This window comes from Cervus elaphus, chromosome 1, assembly GCF_910594005.1.
Source record: "Cervus elaphus chromosome 1, mCerEla1.1, whole genome shotgun sequence".
NCBI lineage: Eukaryota > Metazoa > Chordata > Mammalia > Artiodactyla > Cervidae > Cervus > Cervus elaphus.
In genome coordinates this window covers 70,825,179-70,841,246 of record NC_057815.1, presented here as the reverse complement: position 1 = coordinate 70,841,246, position 16,068 = coordinate 70,825,179, and the positions used below count along the sequence as shown (strand labels likewise).

At 36.7% G+C, this 16,068-nt stretch overlaps 1 protein-coding gene across 3 annotated transcripts in view; it reads right to left on the bottom strand.

Annotated features, from left to right (window-relative positions):
• The window catches only part of ANO3 (anoctamin 3), a 429,104-nt gene that overhangs the window by 228,044 nt on the left and 184,992 nt on the right, over positions 1–16,068 (bottom strand). The gene's annotated exons all lie outside the window — the stretch shown is intronic.

Genomic DNA, 16,068 nt, shown 5'->3' with positions numbered 1-16,068 from the left:
ACTGTTGAATAAATACAGCTCATGGCTGCTAGAGAATTGTAGGATGAGGTAAGAGTGTTTAAGCCATTCCCAACTGTAAGGTACATATGTAAAATAATCTATGTCTTGTGAATCACTTTAAAAAAGGACCCTTGATCTCGGGGAACAATGGTGACCCCATTTAACATTCATTGCCTGAAATACATAGAGATTTTTCTGACTCCATTTATGACTTTAGAGGATAATGAGGAGTTTAACCTACCTCATAAGCCATTCAAAGGCATCCACACACTCACACAATCTCCCTTTATTCTTCCCTTAAAAGTGTTACCTCTTTATTTTGAATTTTAACAGCACCTAGGCGCCTTAACTAAAAATGATAATTTTTATTTGCAGTATGATTTTTGCAAGCAAGCTATATCTCTACCATTAAATTCAGCCCCTTGAGGTCAAGGACAGATGCTTCCTTATTTCTGCCATAGAAGCTTGGTCAGCACTTTACATTCACTGAACAACTTGAAGCACTGTGTCTATTTCAGTACACCAAAGGCCAGCCATGCTTCTTAAAATATACCAATATACAGTTACAGACTAAAAATCCTAAAACAACTATCAGAGTATTATATCAACAGCAATAATGTTTCACTACACACTACAGCTATTAGACTGTTTAAAGTATACAATCTATTAAAATGTATGCACACAGAGATTATTACTGTAGTGCTAGTGCTAAGTTGCTTCAGTTGCGTCCGACTTTTTGCAACCCTATGGACTGTAGCCCACCAGGCTCCTTTGTCATGGGATTTTCCAGGCAAGAATACTGGAGTGGGTTGCCATTTCCTTATCCAGGGAAATCTTCCTGATGTGGGGATTGAACCCAGGTCGCCTGCATTGCAAGCAGATTCTTTACCATCTGAGCTGTGAGGGAAGCCCTTCTAACTCTAGGAAATTATTATAATTCAAGCCAAGAGACTTCTCCTAAATCCCGACAAATCTTCCAGAGATTTAGGAATCTGACGGGACAGAAAGACAAAATTACTTCTGACAATCAGTGGCATGGTTAGTGCACAGGATGCCCATCCTACAAACAATGGAAATATCTACTAGTGCTGCTCTAACATTATACTCTGCAGCTCTGCTTACATTATGTCATTCTCTGCTTTAAAACTGTCGATGACTCCCCCATGGCAGCCTGTTTCACATTCAGGCAGTTCCGGCTGTTAAGAACTTTTTGCAGAGCAAAAATGTGCCTTCCTATGGTTCCCAATGTTGATCTGGTTCTGCCTTTCAGAAGACACAAAATTAAATGCAGTCTACCTTTCATATGACAACTTTTCAATTATCTGAAGATAGCTATCATTTCCCCTTCAAATCCTGTATTCTGTAAAGATTTTGTTTCTACAACTGTTTTGGGGGATGTTGCCAAACCACACCATTTCCCTCCAATTCCTATATAGGTGATGATTTGGGATTCAGTTCAGAATCAGCTCTTAACCAGTGCTCGATTTCATTGTGTTATATTTTGACAATTTCAGCAGCTCTTGATATTACAAATAAAGAAGACTATCTCCAGTGACTTAGGACATATCTGATCCCACCTCAGTTAAATGAGGTTTCCCTGCTGATACTTTCATCACATATAGGCATGTATCTCCATTGTCATTAAAGAATCCTCCCTGAAATCATCTGATTCTTGTCTGCATAACTTCTGTGCATAGTAAGGTCTTGGAGGGCAGGAAATATGGTGTGTTCACAGCTACAGTGTGAGACTGACACAGAGGCCACCACAGTGCCGGCACATAATTGGCACTCAATATACTCAACAACTACTAAACACCAAGGTATTTAGTGACTACTGAGGGATACCTGAATACTGAAGTCCATCCCTTTACTCTTTATTTACATTTATGTGTCAAAAAGCATATTTTCTTTATAATCTATCCTCAGAATTCATGAAAATATTGAATGTGGTGGGGTCTAGAAAAAGAACTCTGATCAAGAGGAAATCATGTAGAAAATGGCTGACACTGATCACGACCTCTGAGATACAGTCATTTAATTACTCGACATTAATGCTCAACCTTGTTTGTGCCCTGTCTGTAAGGGAATCATATCATCTTTCCCACTACTACATCATTGTGCTAGAAGCAAAAGGAGGAAAACACAGCACTTAAACTGCCATCCTGCTCACACACACTTTAAAATTCCTGTCAAGGCACAAACAGAGATGATTAGAGGAAAATAATCTGCTGTGGGAAAAAAAAATAAATGACATTCATTTTTTTCATGGTAGTTTTTACCTTGATGAAAATAAGAGAGATTATGTTATTTCATTACATATATTCCGGTACTCAATTCACAACATACATACACAGCACATTTAATTGACTGGCACGATTCACATAACTGTTGTTCCTCCAGTGTCAGGTTACTACAATTTATAAAGTAGATATGGAGGGAAAGTCCAGTGTTACACACTGGAGGTGGGTAAAAAATTTTGTGTGCATTCTTCAAGGCTTTGTCAACTGACTCCCGCCCCAAAGTATCTCTTTTCTCTTGTTTCCCAAGAAAAACAAGTACCTAGTACATTCCCTTTCACCAATTCCATGTTTGTTAAACTGTGTGCCATATATAATGTCAGCTCCAGGGATAAATGACAAGTTAGGGGAAAGTTAGCCCGTAAATATGTAGCCCTAACTAGAGTGTGAAAAGGGTCATGGGAAGAACTTGCCCAACAGCCCTGAGGGCATATCAGAGGGGTTTCTTACCCATACTTGGAGAGGGAGTGGAGAGTAGGGAAGGCCTTCCTGAGGAAGTGATTTCTAAGCTATATTTGAATAAGTAGGATTACCCAGAAATAATGTGAGTGAAGCTTTCCAGGGAGAAGCAACATCATGTATAATAAATATCTGGAGGGTAGAGAAAGTTTGTTATTACTGGAAAATAGAGCAGAAACTGATGGAGAGTGAGGGAGTAATTTTCCAAAGTGATTAGGTGAAACAGCACTAACGGGGCCTCATGAGGTGTGTAAACCCAGAATTCCTGCTATAGATTCCAGCAAAACAGAGGCTCAAATTCATCACACAGTGTCACCTGGACAAGTTCTGATGAAGACTAGGAGTTAGTCAATGTAGTTTCTTGTTCCAATTCATTCATTCATCCTGTTATTCAAATATTTGCATCACTAGGCAGGTACTACGAGACAGACACTATTTTAGTCCTACCATATTAACAGGACGAACAACACAAAGTCCTCCCTTCGTGTAATCCACATACAAGTGGGGAAGACAGTCCATCAGAGCATGCAACATCAGGTATTTAGAAGTCAGCTCAGAACTAAAACAAAAAAAGGGGTATGAGAACAAAGAATGACGGACACTTCAACTTTAGGTGGGAAGGTCACAAAAACTCATTCTGTGAAGGTGAAGGATGAGTAAAAATCTCAGTGAATTGGAAAATGAAGCATGCAAACATCTGAGATGAGAGCATTTGGTGTAAATGCAAAGTGAGTGCAGGCCCTGAGTTAGAAAGTGTTTGAAATGTTCAAAGAAGAGCAAAGGGGCACCTGGTTACAGAACAGTGAAGAGAAGAGGGCAGAAATAAATGCCAAAGCCAGGAGCCATTAATGCAGGAGCCTGTAAACCTCAAGGAATTTGCCTTTTATTCTATGTGAAATGGGAAGTCACTAGAAGGTTAAAAGCAGTGACTTGGTCTGTTGTTTTGAAGGCTTGGCTCAGCTACTATGTGGAACACAGGCCGGAGGAAGTAAGGATTGAAACTGGGTAATTAAGAAACTACAGGAGTAGTTTGGATAACAGAAAACAGTGAACTGATGTGGTAAGGTAAGTGAGGGAAGAGATGTAAAAAGTCCTTTTCAAGCTATATTTTGAAGTTAGAGCCAAAAGGAATTATTAATGAATTTTGCCATAGTTCCTCTGTGACTATGTAAAAGTAACTGAACCTAATTGAACCTCAATTTCAATATCTTTAGGATAAAATGATGTCCTAGTGAAATAATAAGTCTCGATAATGATCACCAGTGACTGCTATTATTGCAGAGAGAAAACCACTCATTAGGTGTCTCCTGATGGAAATATGTAATACCAATTATGAGATATTCTTTGACGAGCATTGAATCTGAATCTGATCATGCTTTGAAATCTTTCAAGTTACGGGAAACACGGGATCAAGAGACACATTAAACAACACAAAGGGAACGTAACAAGCAAAATCTAGGTTGTGGGTAAATTTACAAGATTAAAGGTTAAGTTGTCCATCAAACAAATTGCAAGAGACAAAATGATAGTAGGAGGACCCTGTGCACTAAATGAGCGCTGAGAAATATCAACCAGCTGCAGGGCATAGATCCTTTCAGGTTCCGGTTTGAACAACTTCCAGACTCAATTTAAGAAACAATTGGTGAAACATAGGCAAGGACTGGCTTTTAGTACCATGATATCAAGGATGACACTTTTTTAAGTATGGAAATTATATTCTGGTTTTAATTTTTAAACATTATTTAAACTTTAGAGATGTGCACTGAAATATTTACTAAATGAAACATGGACATAAATTGTGTCTGATGAAATCTAATCCAGTGGATGACAGAAGTGAATAGGAGTATAAATAAAACATATTGGGCCAATAGTTGATAATGTTTAAGCTGATTGCATGTACATAGGTATTTCTTATATGATTCCCTCTACTTTTTATACATTTGGGATTTCCCATAATAAGATTATAAAACTGAGAAAGATAACTGAGTGGAAATATTGGAAGGATTGCTGTATAACTAACCTAGCCTTACTCTCCAAGTGCATTCTTTTAACCTTTTGGGGTTAAATGCATGAATGCTAAGAATATGCTTACTGTTTGATGAATTAGTTACTCTTTTAAGATATTGCCCAAAGAAAATATCAATAGTTCACAAGAAACCTTAAGTATGTTTTTTACACTTATTGGTTTTCTAACCCAAACTCCAGCCCCCACATTACTGTAATCGGGACCCAAATTTTACTCAGGCATTCACAATATAGGGTGACTCTATCCTCAATTCTGAGGTATAAACTCTGAGAAGTCCAAGCCAATGGTGGTAATAGTATTTCTTGTAACTGTAATCTGCTTACAATTGAGCATGCGGCCTAGTTTATGTCAATGGAAAAGTGAAGGGAAATATGTTAATGGGGGCACACGGGCAAGTTTTCTGACTCTTTCTTTTTTTACAGTGTGATATTGTGTTTCTACATAACTAGAGAAGAAGACTCTAAAGATGGTAGGATACACAGATGTACAGCCTGGTCCTTGTAGACAGCCTTGAGCTAGTAAATTGGTGCGTTAAACAATCCTGAAAGTGAAAGTGAGGTCGCTCAGTCGTGTCCGACTCTTTGCGACCCCATGGACTGTAGCCTACCAGGCTCCTCCATCCATGGGGTTCTCCAGGCAAGAATACTGGAGTGGGTTGCCATTTCCTTCTCCAGGAGATCTTCCCAGTCCAGGGATCAAACTTGGGTCCCCCACATTGCAGGCAGACACTTTACCATCTGATCCACCAGGGAAGCTCAAACCCAAACCCTGAAGGAGCCCTAATTTTGGAACTGCTGGTTATGTGAGAAAATGTGTTCCTCATTGTTTAAACTATTTTGAATTAGATTTTCTGTTATTGCCAAATCAGAATTTATTTAAGGACAGCACAGTTTGGAAGTAACAGACTTTAACACATGGAACTGGATGAATGATGAAGTTAGAGTACCATTCAGTAAACTAGACTCTGCAGGTCAAAACTGACTTGCCAATTATTTTTGAAAGCAAACTTCATTGATACACAGCCTGTCTAGTTGTTTACATGTTGACTACAGCTCTTTCATGCTATTATGTCAAAATTTAGTGGTTGCATCCGAGACCATGTGGCCTGCAAACCCTGAAATATCTACTACCTGCTCTGTTACAGAAAAAATGTGTGCCAAATGCCACAGTGCAGCACAGGGAACCAATGATTCAATTACTTCAGGCCTGGGTGATGACAGTTCCTATTATAAGCTTGTAAAACAGGTACATACTTTTCAACTGTTACTCAGTTACTCATCTTAGGGAATTCAATAAAAAAAAAATCAGCATGCTTCCATAGAAAGGCCTATTCTCACTTCTTTTAAGTAAAGTTCCTTAGGAAAAAATAAAATTTATATAAAGCTGGCTTATAAGAAAAAGCAGGGAAGGAGTAAAATACAGCTTCTCTAAGAACACATTTGGCAATATACAGTAAAAAATGAATTATTTGCAATGCAAGCCATAATGGGAAAATGATTAACCTAACAATATAAAATAATTACATGCAATTTGGAGGGTAAAGCAGAACAATGTGGTATATGTGCACATGTTATGGATACCAAGGAATTCATTTTTTCTATGTTTCAAGAAAATATATATATTAAGAAAAAAATGAATTCTTTGAAGTCTCATAAGGCTGGAAAACTTTATTTTGCATTTCACACTGGAGTTGGTAATAGAAAAGCTAGAGAAACAAAAAAATTAGCAAGGAAGTTGGAAAAATACAGAAAAATGTGACTAAGAGCATGAAGTCTTGTGTTACACAAGATCACAAAATACCTGGCTGGTGCTCTTCAGTTCAATTTAGTCACTCAGTCATGTCCAACTCTTTGTGACCCCATGGACTGCAGCACCCCAGGCCTCCCTGTCCATCACCAACTCCCTGAGTTTACCCAAACTCATGTCCATTGAGTCGGTGATGCCATCAAACCATCCCATCCTCTGTCGTCCCCTTCTCCTCCTGCCTTCAATCTTTCCCAGCATCAGGGTCCTCTCAAGTGAGTCAGTTCTTCGCATCAGGTGGCCAAAGTATTGGAGTTTCAGCTTCAGCATCAGTCGTTCCAATGAATATTCAGGACTGATTTCCTTTAGGATGGACTGGTTGGATCTCCTTGCAGTCCAAGGGACTCCCAAGAGTCTTCTCCAGCACCACAGTTCAAAAGCGTCAATTCTTCGGCACTTCTCAAAAGTTACACGAAACATGCTGGCATTCTTTCCAGAATGTGTTCTTTTTGTATAAGAGAACTTCAGCTCCGTTTTTATGAAATAAATACATTCTAGAGTGACATTAAAATCCTTTGCTATTCTTGTGTTTTGATATTTTCTTTAATTTATGTCAGATTTTTTTTTTTTTTTTGTACAAAAGGGCAAACAGGCTAAAAAATGGCATTTTGTTATGCCAGGTACAAACTTCTAAAGCCTATGCTGTGATACTAAACTTTATTCCTCATAACTCTTAGAAAAATAAAAATTTATGAGGAAATTGTGGCTCAGTGTAAGTACACTGACTTTTCTAGTGTGCCATATGTTCAAGACTGGGGCTGGGGTCTGTCTGACAAATGCCCGTATCACTCTAACTTTGGTCTTCGATATTTTTATCTGGGCTAACTAATTGAACAAAGTGAATGTTTTCTTATTGGAAACTTTCTTAGTCCTTGTGATGATCTTGAGGCTAATGTACATTGCTTCACTGTAACATGATGAAAATAGCTATACCTAAATATCCTACAAACTGAGGAGAACAGGTCAAACTATATACTACTTCTAGCCTCAAAACTGGTCCAATCACTGTCCAAAATAATTAAGCAAGGGTATGGTGATGTTTATTCTTGTGAATGATTTTAGTCCTAGGAATTAATCTAAGGAAATAACTGAATAGAGAAAGTACTCAGTTGGCCAAAACGTTTGTTTGTGTTCTTCTGTACGATGTTATAGAAAAATCCAAAGAAACATTTTAGTACACCCAACAGTAAAGAAAACAAATTTTACATACTTTCTGTGTAGTTCTCAGGCAAATTTTCATGATTCATAAAAGACACAAATGAATACCAGATTCCTTCATTTTACCTATTTAGTTTTAGAATTTACAAAGTATTTTTGCATACTTTTAAATTGCAAAGAGATCTATTTGAGTTTTATTATTTCTATTTAAGAATGAAGAAGAGTCATTATCCAAGGTTATTTAGCTAATAAGTAATAGAGCTCGGGCTTGAGCCCAAGACAAAATGATCAAATCATTTTAAAGTTTAAATAATGATTCAATTCAATTCAGTCACTCAGTCATGTCCGACTCTTTGTGACCCCACGGACTGCAGCATGCCAGGCTTCCCTGTCCTTCACCAACCCCCAGAGCTTGCTCAAACTCATGTCCATCGAGCTGGTGATGCCATCCAATCATCTCATCCTCTACAAATCACATAACTTTTTTTTGATTAATTCAATTTCTCTCTCTCTAAACATGTCAGTTTCTACAAACTTCAAGATAAAGGTAGTTTTTCAGAAGAACTTGGGATCTCTCTTTTCTTATCAGCACCTTTATTACCTCACTGTAATAACTTATAAGATGTGTCTCTCACCACTGTCTTTCTCTTCCACCTATAATTCACATTATAGAAGGGAAAAAGTGGAAGCAGTGATAGATTTTTATCTTCCTGGCTTCAAAATCACTGAAGACAGTAACTTCAGTCATGAAATTAAAAGATGCTTTTTCCTTGGAAGGACAGCTATGACATATCTAGACAGGGTATTAAAAAGCAGAGACAACAATGGATAAAGAAGTTGTGTTACATATATACAATGTAATATTAGTCATTACAAAGAATGAAATAATGTCATTTGCAGCAACATAGATGGACCTGGAGAACATCATATTGAGTGAAGTACATGAGACAGAGAAAGAGAAACTTCATATGACATCCCTTATATGTGGAATCTATAAATAAATGAACTTGCTTACAAAACAGAAACACACAAACTTATAAAAGGAACTTATGATTGCCAGGTAGAAGGGATAGTTAGGGACTTTAGAAAGGTCATGTACACACTGTTATATTTAAAATGGATAACCAACAAGGACCTATTGTATAGCACATGGAACTCTGCTCAGTGTTATGTGCCAGCCTGGATGGGAGTAAGCTTTGGGGGAGAATGGATACGTGTATATGTATGGCTGAGTCCCTTCCCCGTTCAGCTGAAATTACCACAACATTGTTAATAGGTTATATTTCAATACAAAATAAAAAGCTGAAAGTTAAAAAAATAAACAGAGACATCACTTTGATGACAAACATCCATACAGTCAAAGCTATGATTTTTCCAGTAGTAGTGTATAGATATGAAAGCTGGACCATAAAGAAAACTGAGCACCAAATAATTGATGCTTACAAATTTTGCTGAAGAAGACTATTGAGAGTCCCTTTGATAGCAAGGAGATCAAATCAGTCAATCCTAAAGGAAATCAACCCTGAATATTCATTGGAAGTACTGATGCTAAAGCTGAAGCTCCAATACTTTGGCTACCTGATGCAAAGAGCTGGAAAAAGACCTTGATGTTGGGAAAGAACAAAGGCAAAAGGAGAAGGAGACAGCAAAGGATGAGATGGTTAGACAGCATCATCAACTCAGTGGACATGAATTTGAGCAAACTCTGGGAGATAGTGGAGGGCGGGGGAGTCTGGTGTGCTACAGTCCATGGGGTTGCAGAGAGTAGGACGCGACTTAGAGGCAACAACAACAAATAATTCACACTGGATATAAATATGAAAAAATTCCCTTTTTAAGTACCAAGAGAGACATTGACATCCATATTATACAAAAGAAACACCTGAGGTCCAATTTGAGTGCATATTCCTATACAGCTTCTCTAACAGGAGCTTGAAACACCCTCTTCTGGTGATATTCTAAGAGTCTGGCATACTATTCTCTTTCCAATGACAAAATTACACCCTACAAATTCTTACAGTTTCAAGAAACTTAATAAAAGACAAAACCATTGCAAGGCAGGATGCTGAGTGGTTTACTGATTACTGATTACCTTCTTATTTATATATATGCTCTCAATTCAGACCACTAGGCACACACTGGACTTCCTAAGACAGCGCAGTACATCCTTCTTGAGTTAGGCAGCAGAGGTGAACAGAGACTTTTAATTATAATATTTCGACTATAATATTGTAAAGTAATTAGCCTCCAACTAATAAAAATAAATGGGGGAAAAAGAAAAGGAGCTGGGCTTTTGTTCAGCATTGCAATTATGATCATTAACATACATAAACATAACATTAACATAAAAAAACTGAGCCATGTAAAAATATTATGTTAATATTAAAAATTAAATTATGGAAATATGTTTAATTAAATTATGTTTAAAACAAAAAAATTATATTTCAAAAATACATCAAGTTTACCATAAACTTTTGAATTCTAAAATTTTGCAAAATACATACAGAATTAGAATTTCAATATTCCTCAATCTTTTATTTAAGATGAAAAATAATACCTTTTCAGTATGCATAATGAAAAGATAAACCACTATAAAATGTAACTTGAGATATTCAACTTTTAGACAAAATTAGCAAACATGTGGTACTTAATACATATTCATGATTATAAAGCAAGACTTTTCATAGGAATTAAAATTCTTTTCAAATGTTAATCAAAGTGACTAAGATTATAAAGAATGCTATCATACCTATCCATTTGCACAGTGCCTGTCTGCACATGACTGGCCAGCCTGACTAAGGTTGGAAAAATACAATTAAAAACACATACATTGTGCATTCTGTGTCAGATCCTGGAATCATTCACTAATGGGCTCAGTTAGCTTTATTCACTCACCAGTATCACAAAGTCCTTTTGAGATAGAAACTTTTAGTATCCACATTATATTCAAGAGGTAATTGAGGCACTAAGTTATTAGCCCAACATCACAGGGCGAGTGGTAGAGGTGGGATCTGAATCCAGGCAGTCTCAGCATATGTTATTACTCATTGTACTATTTTGTTTCTATACTTTTTTTCCTAATAAAGAAGGAAAAAATCATATTTAGAGTAGTTGCTAATACACTGGCTTGGTCTTATTACAATGGAGTAGAAAAAAATCAAAATATGTGAATTTATAAATTAATTTAGCATATCAAGCAAAGTTGGCCTAAGGATTCATGGCTTAGGAAGAAATTCTGCAGGTCTCACCTTTGATCACTGAATTTTGTATTCTGAGCACATGAACACCTCTAGGCTTGCCTTGAACGTTAGTTTTTCTCAAGTACAAAATACTCCCCATATTTCTTGCAAGTGTTAATATGGTACAGAATGCCCAACATTACTTTATTTGGGTAAAGCTTGTTGACTCATTGATAGGATGATTGGTACGTGCTTAACCGCTCCCCCAACCTGGTAGATGCTGGCATTCTCTCAATGTGGGTCATTAGCAGTGATTTTAAGTGGTTCAATGACTAGTATTTCCCAAAAATTGGTCATAATGGGATGACTTGTAAGGTGTGATTTTAAACAATTCATTTAGCTATCTGTCTGCTTTCTAATCTGTAAAATGTATGTTAGTGGCTCAGCTGTGTCAATTCTTTGCAACCCCATGGATTGTAGCCCTCCAGGCTCCTCTGTCCATGGAATTCTCCAGACAAGAATATTGGAGTGGGTAGCCATTCTCTTCTCCAGGGATCTTCCTGACACACGGATCGAAACTTTCTCCTGCATTGCAGGCAGATTCTTTATAGTCTGAGCCACCAGGAAAGTCCTTGGTACCTAGTCAGGTATGTATTATGGAGGCTTAAATGAGATATAATATGCAATGTACTTAGAACATAATTTGTCATATTTAAAATGCTTAGTAAATTTTAGTTTTTATTACATAGTAAAGACTATTGTTAAGAAAAGAGATTTCAAATAGACTTTTATTAATTCATTCGTTGTTCACTTTACAATCAACATTTTTGTATGAAATTCTGTGCTAAAGCCAAGACAATAAGCATATGCAACACTGGGGTTATCTGTAAAAGATTTATAGTTACTTCAAGAAAAACAGTAAAATATTATATATAAAATATTCCTCTTTTTTCACAATGAAAGACTTGACATTTTAAGGATTCTTTTGTTAAAGTACTACCTGATTCTGGTTAAAATATATTTTGATGTGTTTCCTGGACTGTAGGAAGTAATGAAACTCTCAAAAAAAGACTGCATAACAAAACAAACAAAAATTAAACAGAAAAAGAATCATGATCTGAAACCAGAACAGAGGCAGTTGGTGGCGAGCTTGTAAAAGCCTATGTTACCCAGGAGACTAGAGCTTTGGCCTCTCCAAAGTGAGGAGCTGAAATTGCAATTTTCACATTAGATTGAGCAGTTAAATCAGGAAAAAGTGATTCCAGACACACTGTCCTCTGGCTCCCAGCAAAAGAAAACACAAATTCTCTGTGAAAAAAAGCATCCTTGGTTTAAGCCCTAGTACTCCCACCAATTAAAATGATTTAAGAGTTGGCAAATACAACATATACAGATCACTCAAACAAACAAGAAAATGAACCCCTACTAATGAAAATCAGGAAAAATAAAGACATAGGTTTAGGTCCTTCAGGATTTCAGATACTTAAATATCAACATACAGAACATAAAGTAACTAGAGATAAAGTGTTTAAAAATAAAATACAGAATTGAAAAGATGAACAAAGGGGTATTCATAAAACTTCTGATTTGAGAAATGCAAAACACTAATGAAAATATTAAAATATAAAACAGTGAAAGTATACAGTAGATTAAATACAGCTGTAAGGAGAACTGGGGCACTGGATTTAACCAAATTACAGAGAGTGCAGGATAGAAAGGAAAAGAGAAATAAAGATCCAGCATGTGTTAGGGATAGAGTTGAGGAACTAAGTGATAAATTGGTTTCAGAAGAAAGGGAAAAGAAGAAGGAAAACTGGGAGCTGTGCTTTGAGCATTTGGATGCATTGTAGGGTTCTCTCTACTTTTTAAAGGATTTTCAGTTAATTCTATTTAGCTCTACTCCAGGTAGCCCCTTTGGAAGTTCTTGATACTTATAATGTCTGAGTTGTTCTGGGGTCTGATAGGCATGGATCTTCCTATCTTCTCCATGTACCCTCAGCTTTTCACCTATCATGTCTACAGTTAGCTACTTATTTGCTTATCTGCTTTTTTCCAGATTCCAAAACTGTGAGGGCATCTATTGTCAATTGCTATTACATGTAAAGCACAGAGACCAATGCCTGACACCAAATATATGCTATAAGAGGGTTAGCTATTGTTGTTCTTATTACTTCTTCCACATTCTTGCCAGTTTTGATAGTATTAGACATAAGCAAATATTAGTTAATGTACATATTTATATTTAAGGAATTTGAATGTTGTATTTTCTCTCTCCTAGTTCAGGCTGAATCTCAGTACTTGTTTTAGGATGCTTCTGTTTCCAATGTAGTTATTCTCTAAAGGCAGCCTGAAAATAATTGTGAAAACATATTGTTTGACATGCTAGATGTCACAATTTAGTAGTCTAAACTCATTTAGGATGCGGCAACCCTTTATCTAAATTGCTATCATTTCCTAAAACAGCAAATCCATTACCCTAACTTAATTATCAGGAGCACTCTAAGACGTGATTGTGAAATGTACACAAGGCAACTGTTTCACCAAAGGTAGGAATAAGTCAAAATTCTTACAACTATTAATAAATTCCCAATTAAATATGACTAGAATATGTAGCTTTAATGGCCCACTCTTTGGTTAAAAGTTCTCACAGTATGTCTTGTGGAATTTTTTATAGTGTGTTAGCATATACTGGTTGAAAATAAGTTTGTTTAAAACATATTTGGCCAAAGCTTGGTAAAACTAACTTGCATGTGTCTTCGTCATACTAATTTTCACTATTAATATCCATCTCGGAGATAACTAGGGATAAGATAAATATTATTAAGAAACAAATTCCTATCTCATTTGATTTCTAATTCCTTTTTTTTTTTGGGGGTATTTGATAGAATTTCTAGGTCCACATTTTGGAAAATGTGGATATAGACTAAACCTCATCTAAAAGTGCTGCAATCTGTTAGGGAATATTTCTTTTCTATTTAGTACTGAATATCACAGCAACAATGATATTTACAAATACCTCACATCAGGCATATGCTTACTCAGTGTCCAAGATATCACAGATTAGGATAAATCTAACTTCCTTATGAGGATTCACCATTGCAGGAAAACTACTATGACTCAATAACAGGCTCAGGTGCTGCTGCAATTCTCTGACTTCTTTTCAAATAATGCCAGTGTTTTCACAACTAAAGAGGGCAATCTCCCAGCTTGGGTAACACATACTTTTAATTATATAGGCAGTGCAGTTATTGTATTACCTTGGAGAATCATCAAGGAGGCAGAAACTGGGGTTTACAAGGCTAGGTTCATAAATGCTAGAAGCTTGCTACCAGAAAGAAGTGGGATTTGAGAGAATATTTATGTAATTTCTGAGACGTGATGACTAACTCCACAGCGGAGGAGCATGTGGGGAAAACCAGCTTGCTTCTATAACTGTTTCTTCTTTAAAAAATAACATCCATTTGTATTGAATTTTATAAGGTAGGAGTTCATACTTCTTTTTATCTGAGAGACTAGCAGAGTGGGTGGTTGAGGGAGGAGAGAGGAAAAAGAGTAGAGGAGCCAAGTCTAGCGTGTTAGAGTTTGTTCCTACCAATTGCATTCTAATCTCAGGAAATCCCAGCAAACTGGATTTTGAGGATGTCAGTTTGGCTACCAATTACGAAGAGACCACTACTTTGAAAACTATAAGGCCGTATATTCACTGCATAGATACTATTGTTATTATTATATCAGTAGTGTCCAAATTACTTTCTTGGAACTTCTAATTTTGGAAATATTTTATGACATATTTTAAGATTTTAACCTTCTTTGAACAACTTATTGATGGACTTCTAATAAAACTGCTAAGCTCAGAACTCTCTGTGCAAATTGAATATCGTATACAGACTGAATACCAGACCACCTGACCTGCCTCTTGAGAAATCTGTATGCAGGTCAGGAAGCAACCATTAGAACTGGACATGGAACAACAGACTGGTTCCAAATAGGAAAAGGAGTACGTCAAGGCTGTATATTATTACCCTGCTTATTTAACTTATATGCAGAGTACATCATGAGAAACACTGGGCTGGAAGAAGCACAAGCTGGAGTCAAGATTGCTGGGAAATATATCAATAATCTCAGATATGCAGATGACACCACCCTTATGGCAGAAAGTGAAGAACTTAAGAGCCTCTTGATGAAAGTGAAAGAGGAGAGTGAAAAAGTTGGCTTAAAGCTCAACATTCAGAAAACTAAGATCATGGCATCTGGTCCCATCACTTCATGGGAAATAGAACAGTGGAAATAGTGGCTGACTTTATTTTTGGGGGCTCCAAAATCACTGCAGATGGTGACTGCAGCCATGAAATTAAAAGACACTTACTCCTTGGAAGGAAAGTTATGACCAACCTAGACAGCATATTGAAAAGCAGAGACATTACTTTGCCAAAAAAGGTCCATCTAGTCAAGGCTATGGTTTTTCCAGTAGACATGTATAGATGTGAGAATTGGACTATAAAGCAAGCTGAGCACTGAAGAATTGATGCTTTTGAACTGTGGTGTTGGAGAAGACTCTTGAGAGTCCCTTGGACAGCAAGAAGATCCAACCAGTCCATCCTAAAGGAAATCAGTCTTGAGTGTTCTTTGGAAGGACTAACGTTGAAGCTGAAATTCCAATACTCTAGTCACCTGATGGGAAGAACTGACTCATTTGAAAAGACCCTGATGCTGGGAAAGACTGAAAGCAGGAGGAGAAGGGGATGACAGAGAATGAGATGACTGGATGGCATCACTGACTCAATGGACATGAGTTTGGGTAAACTCTGTGATGGACAAGGAGGCCTGGCATGCTGTGACCCATGGGGTCACAAAGAGTCGGACATGACTGAGTGACTGAACTGAACTGAACTGAATACAGACTGAATATGTATGCATGTATATATGTGTATGTGGGCTAAATTATTACCCAAATTGGCTAGAATGTAAACATTATGATAATATAGAATGAACCTATCATTAGTAAAAGAATGCAATATCCTCAAAACCCAGTTTGAGAAACAAAAAATACAATCATGGTTTTTCTCCTGCTACCAAGAAGTTTTAAAAAAGTGTTTTATACATAGATCCATTTTATGTTTATTTCTAAAAATAAAATATCCATTCT